Genomic DNA, 10,047 nt, shown 5'->3' with positions numbered 1-10,047 from the left:
CTTTCTCCGGTAACCCTGATTCATTTGAGAAAATCGTATTAAATAGTATGTAATTTTGACAAAATAAATCATACAATTCGATAAATTATTTTTTAAAGAAATAGACCAGGTGATCGATCTACTTATAATTTCATTTCCGAAAAATAGAGTTACTGTTTAAATTTTGACAATTACTCTCTGCTTTTCCATGATGTAATTATTTTATTTATTTAATTAATTATTTATTAATAAATCAATTTATTCATTCATGAAATACGCGATTAATTATTTTTTCCTTCTACGCTTTAATATTTCTTATATCGATGAAAAAGAAAGGGATGAATCTTTACTTTCTCTTTTTCGGTTGAATTAATCTTATTTTATTAACAAAACGAAAAAGAAACTCGGAATAGCTCAGTAGTTTCTTTACATAGTAAAGATAAAAAGCGAGGGTTTCCGAATATACACGATAAACGCAAAACACGATAGAAAACGCAAAACCTGATAAACGGAAAACACGATACGATAGGATACGATAGGATACACGCACGATACGATAGGATACACGCACGATACGATAGGATACACGCACGATAGAACACGATAGAATTGTAAAGAATAACGATGCGGGCACTGTAAGTAGTAAAGAACTGCAATCTCAAAAGACTTAGTGCTTAATTCAATTTTCCGGTTTTTCCCGTTTATTGGAAACGTCACTTATCATGCATGTGTCATTAGGCATAAAACTTGAAATTAATTAATGCACAAGCTGTTACGATTGATTAAAACAACGTAGATAGAGTGAAATAAAATAATATGAAAGAGTCGGCATGATTTCAAAGCCAATTTCCATTTATTAGTCAGCCCGTGGGTTGACTATGGGTGTGCTTGATTGTAAAGTCAGATTTCAATTCTGAGAGTTCAAAAAATTCTACCAAACAAGTAAAACTGTAATCGGAATTAGTCATAACATGGCTGCAGCTCGACAAATAAAGAATTTCTTCCTATTAAATGATTTATTGTAATTTTTAGACACAATGGAGGATGAAAGTGCGAGTAAATGTTGTGAAGAACAGAATATCATGATGTTTGCTGTGTGCAGCTCGTAGATGAACTTATAACAATTAACATGATTTGAATAATATTACGAGAACATTAGTAAATTTAATTTTAATTTGCAAATAGGTCTATAGGACTGTATTAGGGTCCAAATACAGGGTAAACTGCATACATGTTTTAATCTCAATCTCAGAAAATGTACACAGTTGTCGCCATCTTTAATTCCGTTCACACCAGCTCTCAACACGGGATTGATAGAACTGTGCCGGAATTGAATTCCGATGAACTTGATTGTAATTCTGCCAATTCCAAAAATTCAAGCTACCAATCAAGCAAGCCCTATATATGGTACGAAGAACTTCCAATGAGCTTGCGTGACCTGGAATTCTTGGAATTCTGGAGGTGATTCTGCAGTAAATCACTCCTGCTAATTTTATTTCAGTGAAATCAATATAGATTATAAACCAACAAATCCCTATTAGACTCCACGGTTATCTGTAAATTCAAATCAAACTGGAATTTCCCTGGTTCGCAGTAAATTTGACCGGTTCGCACCTGATCATGTGTTCTACGCAGCGAAGCAAACAGTTGGATGAATTCATATTACGTATACGTAGTGTTTGACGCTCAATTGAAGCTCTTTATTAAATATCTTGAAGGTATTTTACTTATGTAAATAAATCTACAGCACAAAGTTGACAAACATTGGTTTATTACATATTTTTAGTTGTTCAGTTTTTACTTTTTTTTCTTTCGCTTTCACCACAAATCATTTCGATCCCGATGCTACACGTAATTAGCGAACTGACTTGTTAAGTCATACAACAGATACTTCGGAAAGAAAAAAAACACAACTGGCTAAGCTTGCTCGTTTGTTGTACCACGCTGAAATTAGAGGATACTAATTTCAGTCTGTCTGTCCGTCTATCTGAGTTATGTCTGTCTGTAACACTTTCACTTTCCCGCGATATTCCGTAAAGTCTTTGAGCTTTTGCAGTGAAATTTTACACAACACCTTATATGGCCAATGGAAGACCCCTCTTAATGTTTAGGTCAAGGTATTAAATTCAGAAATTCTGTCTGTTTTAAACACTTTTGTTTTCGCACGATATCTCTATAAGCCATTGAGCTTTTGCAATGAAATTTTATACCACAACTCCCTATGGACATATATATGGCGTAAGGAATTCTCCTATGTATTTTGAGGTTAAAAAAAAAGTCAAGGTCATAAAATCATACTTCTGTATGACTGTGTGTAAAAAATTTGCAGTCAATATCTCAAGAAGGTTTTGAGTTTTTGCAATTAAATGTTATAAACCATAACCCCGTTTAACTCCCCCCCCAAACTGCGCATGTTTTTCTTTTATCGTACAAGATTATCTGAATTAGCTTGTTTTTCATCAACTGTGACCTGATAATCTAGGTTGTGGTAATCATATTTATGGGTTAATAGGTTTATTATATTATAAGAGGTCTGATAAAAGAATTTGTAGGTCTTAGTAATGATTGTTTTGTTTCAATTCTACTTTAAAAAAAAAATTAAGCCAAAATTCAGCTAGCTAAGTCAAATGAGGATAGTTAACAAACTTTAATAGAAAAAGGTTAAGCTATACAAAGCTTACATGCTACCTGTTTGAATGAACAATAAATGTTTTTTTTTTTTTAATTCTAAAATGTACCAGAAAATGCACTGGGTATTTTAATAATCCTTTATTGATATTCTCAATTGAGGGTTCAGTATGTCTGTTTAGAAATCGCAGGGACAAGTGTGTTTCCATTTTCTAAGTAGATCTGATGATGAGAATGCAGGTTTAACTTCTTCGAATTATATCCCGTTACGTTACGTGAATTGGTACTTGAACTTTTATATATACTTTCCGTTCTTTTGATTTTGAGAAGAATCTGCATGTACGATGTATTTTTAACACCGACATGCCCGCGGCTCGGTGCGGCCACGCACGTGTGAATGAGGACAGGGGTGCAAAACGTTTAGACACAAGGCGACAGAGGTGGATATGTAAACTGTTTGCTAATTCCGGATTTTCGTAATGTTTGCTTGTAAGAGTTATCATTCCTGCGGGACGGTATATAAACTTCCGGTAAGGCTATGAAGCAAAGAAAAACATGGGGAAATATTATTGTTGTGTCACGAAGTGTCACAATTTTAGTGGCAGCGTTGGTTCATTTTGAAGGCAAGTAACTTTACATAAACTTCCTAAAGAATTGTACACAAGACGTTCGTGGATTCGCTTGATCAGTAGAAAAAACTGGTAGCCAACTAGTTATACTCGTGTGTGCTCAGATCATTTCAAAGATGGTGTCGGGCCAACTTCCCAGGACAGAAATAAAATACAGACGAAAACTTGCCTCAAAAACAGAAAAAGATACTCGTAAGAAGGGATCCACCCAAGAGAATATGCAGTGGCCCAGAACGTGCAGACAATTCAGTTAATACCACAGACTAAGCAGGGATATTGAATCACCACTCATGAGTACTACACTGTACATGTAGCATTCAGTTGCTTTCTAATACTGTAAAAAATAATAATAATGGACTTATGGATTAAAAACCATAATCATTATGAAGTCTTATAAACCCATATTTATCGTTTATATGAAGTGTTTATAGGCAACTATTTTAATTAACAGTATGGTGCTCATGAATGCAGCACCCCCATTTCCCAATCCCTTCTTAATTTATTAATTACATTGAGTTTGTTTACATTTAGAAGAATGTTTACTGTATCAGAATATCTCCTGGATGATTTTTTTATATGAGTTGACATATAATCATGATAATGTAATTTTTTAAGCTGACCCAGTTAATGGACTGAACTTCTGAAACTGTTTTATATTAAATTTTTAGGTATTTTGCTAGTGAATTGGTTGATTTGATGGCACATGAAGAACCCAGTTGATCAGGAAATATGTCAAAGAGACCCGAACCTTTTCACAGTCCTTAGTTTCCGTTGGAATAGATACGAACGTACCGGAGATTACGATTGAGTCTATACAACGTTCTAATGAGTTGATGATGTTTTACACAGGAATGACCGACAGTGGCACTTTTTTCTCAGTATTTTATTCGCTTATGGAACAAGGAGCCGACAAGCTGTCAACAGAGGTTTTGGGCACAATGAATAATAATAAGTTAGGTGGTAAAAGAAAACTGAGAAGAATAGATGAATTTTTTTAGTGCTGATGAGACTTAGATTAGGATTACTAATGAAAGATCTTGAATTCCGTTTAAAACTGTCTTCAAGTGCTGTGTCAAAAATTTTCAATTCCAGGATACTCTTTATGTATGAGTGCATGCAATCTCTTGTTTTCTTGCAAGAGCTTGAAGTTTTGAAGCTACATGTTCCTAAATGTTTCAAAAATTTTTCGGACACACGTGAAGTTTTAGACTCCACTGAGATTTTCATCCAAAGTCCATCTTCTTCAGAAAACAAGTCCCTGACTATTTCTAATTACAAATCACACGACACATTCAAAGCATTGGTTGGAGTGAGTATGACAGGAGTTGTAGTTTTTATTTTCAAAACTCTTGCCAGGATCATCTTCTGATGTTGCAATTACTAGAAATTGTGGTTTGATACATCATCTTAAGAGGGAGATGCCTTCATGGTTGACAAATGTTTTATTCATATAGCTAAAGATTTGAAATGTAAAGGTGTTAAACTTTATTGTCCGCCTTTTAAATCAAAACTCCAGTTTGAGTAGGGGGTGAAGTAGAAACTACTCGTAGAATAGCTTCAGCGAGAATTCATGTAGAATGCAAGATGGAACAGATAAAGAATTTTAGAATTTTACAGGGTATTATGCCTTTAGCAATAAGTGACTTTGCTGACCAAATATTCTTTGTGTGTACTGCTCTTACTAACCTTCTACCACCCCTGGTGTCTGAATAAATTACTGGTACTTACGCTTTGTCGGAACATGAAATGTTTTATAAAAAACTGAAAAAAATTTTTTACTTTAATTTTATTTCTTAATCTTACTTTAATATAAACAGTATCACATGTGTACATTTTACATATACATGTACCAATTTCCGGGATCATGAAACATCTTGAGCTTAAGTCAAAATCTTTATTTTATTATAAAATGTTGTAAAGGTCGAGAAGACCAAAATTAAAATATTTTTCAATAATGCTTCTCAAAAGAGTTGTTATTTGCAAATTTCTAATTAAATTCCTCAGTTAATGAATATTTATAAGTGATAGAAAATTTGAATTAAGTCTATCTGGTGTATGATACATGTTTATTCATACATGTACCAGCATGTATAAAAATATTGTTTTTAATTTTGGATTGATCAATTTAAAGTTCTCATGAAAGGCATAATTTGCCATATTTTTCTTTTACTCATAACTATCCCTACAATTAACCCCTTGCATAGGTCCAGACCTCTTTAAACAGTTCAGAGTTCTTTGCTGCACATGTCTCAACTGTGTGGACACACACTTTTCATTGTCATATTATTCTGTCAGGATGGAATTATCAAACTCTTTATGCAATTATTTTAAGCCAGGGGGAAATAACAACAAATACACAGGTTTTTTAACAGTTAACAATTTTATACATTTAAAAGTATGGTGTATCTAAATAACCAATATTTACAGAAACACAGTGAATAATGTATATGCATTCTATATCTGATGTAAAACAGATCTTTAAACAATGTATACAAAGAAAATAAGTGTACCAAAACTGTAAACTCTTTATTGAAGTTTCACTCATGCTTTGTCACTAAGGATGAAAACAAGGTTCAACAATGTCAATATTGTCAAATGACACATGATATTAAAGGAAATAAAAAATGGATATATGCATACACTATGATTTAATATACATTCTACACAAAATGATGCAATTCCAAAGATCATAGAACTTCGTCTTAGTTTTTCAAATTTGGAAAGAACTCTTCAATGTAGAATTTTTTAAGCTTCTTGAGCATGTTGAGTAATGATTCCCAAAAAGAGTTATCAACTTGGATGGGGATGACTAAAAAGTTTTTGATCGTATAAATAACAAAATCACATCTCTCCTTTGACATACACCCATTTGACCCTGCACCTGGGTATAATATTTATGACTTTTCTTCAGCTGAATTGTATTTGTATCATCAACATAACAACAACATGTTTTATCCTTGCACGCTTCTAAAATAGTACACTGTCTCCATTAAAAAGGACACTTTACTTCCAGAAGATATTTGTGCTTTTCAAACTTCACTAAGCTATCAGGGCTTGCACCTACGTAAGAGCAATGTGTATACAAATCCAGTCCCATATCTTCAACAATGACATTCTGTATTTTTTTCAATTTCATGTAAGCTATATACCTTTTTTAGCAATGGGTTCTTGCTTAATCCCCCAATGCACAGCACTTTTTTCTATAGGTTTACCTGACCTAAGAGTCTACATATGATGTTATCCGATTTGTGGAGTCTTTTTAGCTCACCTGAGTCGAAGGCTCAAGTGAGCTTTTCTGATCACATTTTGTCCGTCGTCCGTCCGTCCGTCCGTCTGTCTGTCCGTCTGTAAACTTTTCACATTTTCGACATCTTCTCAAGAACCACTGGGCTAATTTTAACCAAACTTTGTACAAAGCATCCATATATGAAGGGAAATTTAAATTGTGAAAATCGAAGGGCCAAGTCCCCTTCACAAGGGGAGATAATGAAGAAAAGACAAAAATAGGGTGGGGTCATTAAAAAATCTTCTCAAGAACCACTGGGCCAGAAAAGCTGAAACTTATGTGGAAGCATCCTGGGGTAGTGTAGATTTTAAATTGTTTAAATCATGACCCCCAGGGGTAGGGCAGGGCCACAATGGAGAATCAAAGTTTTAAGTAGAAATATATAGGTAAAATCTTCAAAAATCTTCTTCTCAAGAACCACTGGGCCAGGAAAGATGAAACTCATGTGGAATCATCCTCAGGTAGTGTAGATTCAAGTTTGTTCAAATCATGATCCCCGGGGGTTTGGCTGGGCCACCATTGGGAATCAAAATTTTACATAGAAATATATAGGAAAAATCTTTTTCGCAAGAACCAATGAGCCAGAAAAGCAGAAACGTATGTGGAAGCATCCTGGGATAATGTAGATTCTAAATTGTTCTAATCATGTCACCCCCGGGGGTAGGGTGGGGCCACAATTGGGAATCAAAGTTTTACTATGTTGAATCAAAGCATCCTATGGTAGGTAGGGTGGGGTCACAATATGTATAACAAGGGGGGAAATCTGGTAAAGAACGGAATGTTCAAAGCTTCTCAGGTGAGCGAGGTGGCCCATGGACCTCCTGTTTTGTTTTAATTTCATGAAAATTTGAAGCTGTTACACGAGCTACTCGAGCTGAAACGCACAAAGGATTGTCATGTTGCCCTTTAGTTCGAACTTCAATTTCATCAACTATTTCTTGACTGCATGTGGATATAAAAGTCAAAAAATCGGATTGAGACATATTTTCATCATGAACAGTTTTTTGTAACGCAATATATATGTCCGAAAGGTGAAGAATGTGATCACTAGTATCTACTTCTTTAAAATGAGCAATATTGAGGTCACTTTGTACATCAATATTGTCATTAGCACATTGGGGAAGAATGTAAAAAATAGCAGCACACGAATTATTTCCAAGTTTTGCACACAATGAGTTTCTAAATTTTATGCTATCTCTTTATAATTCATTGTTTTTTTTTTTTCTTTACATTTTCTCCAGATAATTTCATCTTCTTAAAACTCATGTCTTGCACAGGTTTAGTATCTTTCTTTCTTTTGCTGGGTCGATTCCACTCACAAGGCTTTGAAGTGCATGGAACATCATCGTCTGCAACAGGGCGTCTTTACAGGGCAAACAACAGTCCGGCAACATGGGTACATCCTTCACCAAGGCTGCAAATACATAACATAATCAAATTCATGGATTCATATCAGCTATGAGAGTTTATGACATTTATCAATTTGATTAAATAATGCCTATTCACTGACATATTAAAAATAAAATTGAATTCTTCATTATTAGAATTTTTGCTTTATGAATGCATGCATAATTAAATAAATAATGAGAGAAATAATCCAAATATTTCATAATTTTAATTTGGCATATTTATATCATTTAAGAAAGTGATTTTTCTTTAGCTAATACTGGTAATTCATACCCTGCTGGGCAAGTGCAACTTACTTTCTGGACGTTGAAAGGGGGTTTCTTTGTCATTAGGATCCACTGCTCATACACACCCTGTTTCATTGAAGGATAACAATTTGATCGTACATAGCAATACTCGCTGTCAGGGTTATCTCATCCATCACAATCTTATGTATGTAGCCCTCTTTGAAAAAAAATAATCCTCTAATATATTGCCTATAGCACTGCATTTTCTTTGCGTCGACAGTCCTGAGACTACTGTGGATCAAATAATTCTCCACATTTTGAATTTTAATTTTGGGATACAAATCCGATTTACCTGCCCAACCTGACTGCAGGTCCTTTATATCTGGTACAGGTACATTTGAAGTTTGACACGATTGATTTGGGGGTACTTGACTGGGCGTAGTGAATGAACGATCTTTTATAGCCTTCACTACACGTTGGACGAGATCCAGCTTGTTGCCACTCACTTTTATGTGACTTACTCGCAGAAATGTTTGTATTTGAGATTTATGATAATTAAGTATGTCTTCCATCGTGGTATTGAATGATAACGGCAAGTCTGTGCCTTCATTACGAAGTGGTTCCATCGCATCGTTTGGAATATGGCGCTATGGAACTCTTTACCGGAAGTGTGCATACCGTCCCGCAGGAACGATAACTCTTATAAGCAAACATTACGAAAGGAGGGAATACAAAGGCGAGAATTATTGTATGTTTTGAAGTATTTTTTATGCATAAAGTTTATTTACTATAAAATAAAAATATCAAATGGAGAAATAAGAGACCGATGGGAAAATAATACGTAAATTGTATTTTAAGGTAGGATTCTTCTCTGGTTTCTGAATAGATGAAATGTTCAATGTATATTTGCTTATACATGTATGTCTCATATATTTAGGTGAAAGAGATTTAAAGACCATATTTTTCTTTACTCATCACAATTGTACAACTTTAAATAGAAATGGTATATTGTGTTCAAAAACAAATTGGGACTATATTTTTGGCGGAATGGTGGCGTATGAAAATATCTTCTTTTCTGAACTACGAATTAAGTTATAATTTTTTACATAGTCAAAGACTTAGAAGAATTTTTCAAATGTTAGCTAAATTACTAATAAGGAACTAAAGTTTTAAAATATATCAAATAAATATAAATTTCTAAACAATCTAAAATTATGTTAGCTTTTAAAAGCTTCAACTCCAAGTAGAGATATGAGCCAAAAATCCATATAAAGTGTTTTTACTCTCTTACTAAACGGTCAAAACTTTTTATTTTTGAATCATTTTGTATCTCTATATGACTTCTTTACATATGTACCATATGTGAAAATGAGAAAAATTCAAATAGAGGGCACACATAAAAATAACTTAAATATCCTAAAAAATTAAGAAAAATAGAGGAAATTCGGATTAGCCAAAATCCATTTTTGTTAAACTATTTGTGTCAATTTGGTTATATCATCTTAAAGATCCTACATGGTAATATCTTTTTATGCAAACGAAAAACATTTTATCTTTTGAAAAATACGGATGCAGTTATTTTCATTCTTAATAACCAGAGAAAAGGTAATTACCTTGACCTGACCTTTACTCTAATATAAAACGGTCAAAACTAACATTACTTATACCATATCACTTAGTAAAATTGTCTTCTTGATTCTTTGAAAATTTTATTAATTTTTAAATACTAGAAATACAGTTTTTTGTGAGAAGAATCCTACCTTAAGTATCACAAGTGTAAAAGTATTGGGTTTAGCACAGACACATTGTTTGAACATTTTAAACTTAGACAATATTAATATCATAATCATTTTTAGTTATTAGTAGTGAAAGTCAAATGATATAAATGTTT

General features: G+C 33.5%; 1 pseudogene; it reads right to left on the bottom strand.

Annotated features, from left to right (window-relative positions):
* Positions 1–7,752: 7,752 nt before the first annotated feature.
* Positions 7,753–8,782, bottom strand: LOC134250881 (uncharacterized; annotated as a pseudogene).
* Positions 8,783–10,047: the final 1,265 nt, after the last annotated feature.

Source organism: Saccostrea cucullata, unplaced genomic scaffold (genome assembly GCF_032062105.1).
Source record: "Saccostrea cucullata isolate Sc308-1 unplaced genomic scaffold, CSIRO_AGI_Scuc_v1 ctg14125, whole genome shotgun sequence".
NCBI lineage: Eukaryota > Metazoa > Mollusca > Bivalvia > Ostreida > Ostreidae > Saccostrea > Saccostrea cuccullata.
The sequence above is the reverse complement of the archived record's forward strand: the minus strand, read 5'-3'. Positions and strand labels throughout refer to the sequence as shown.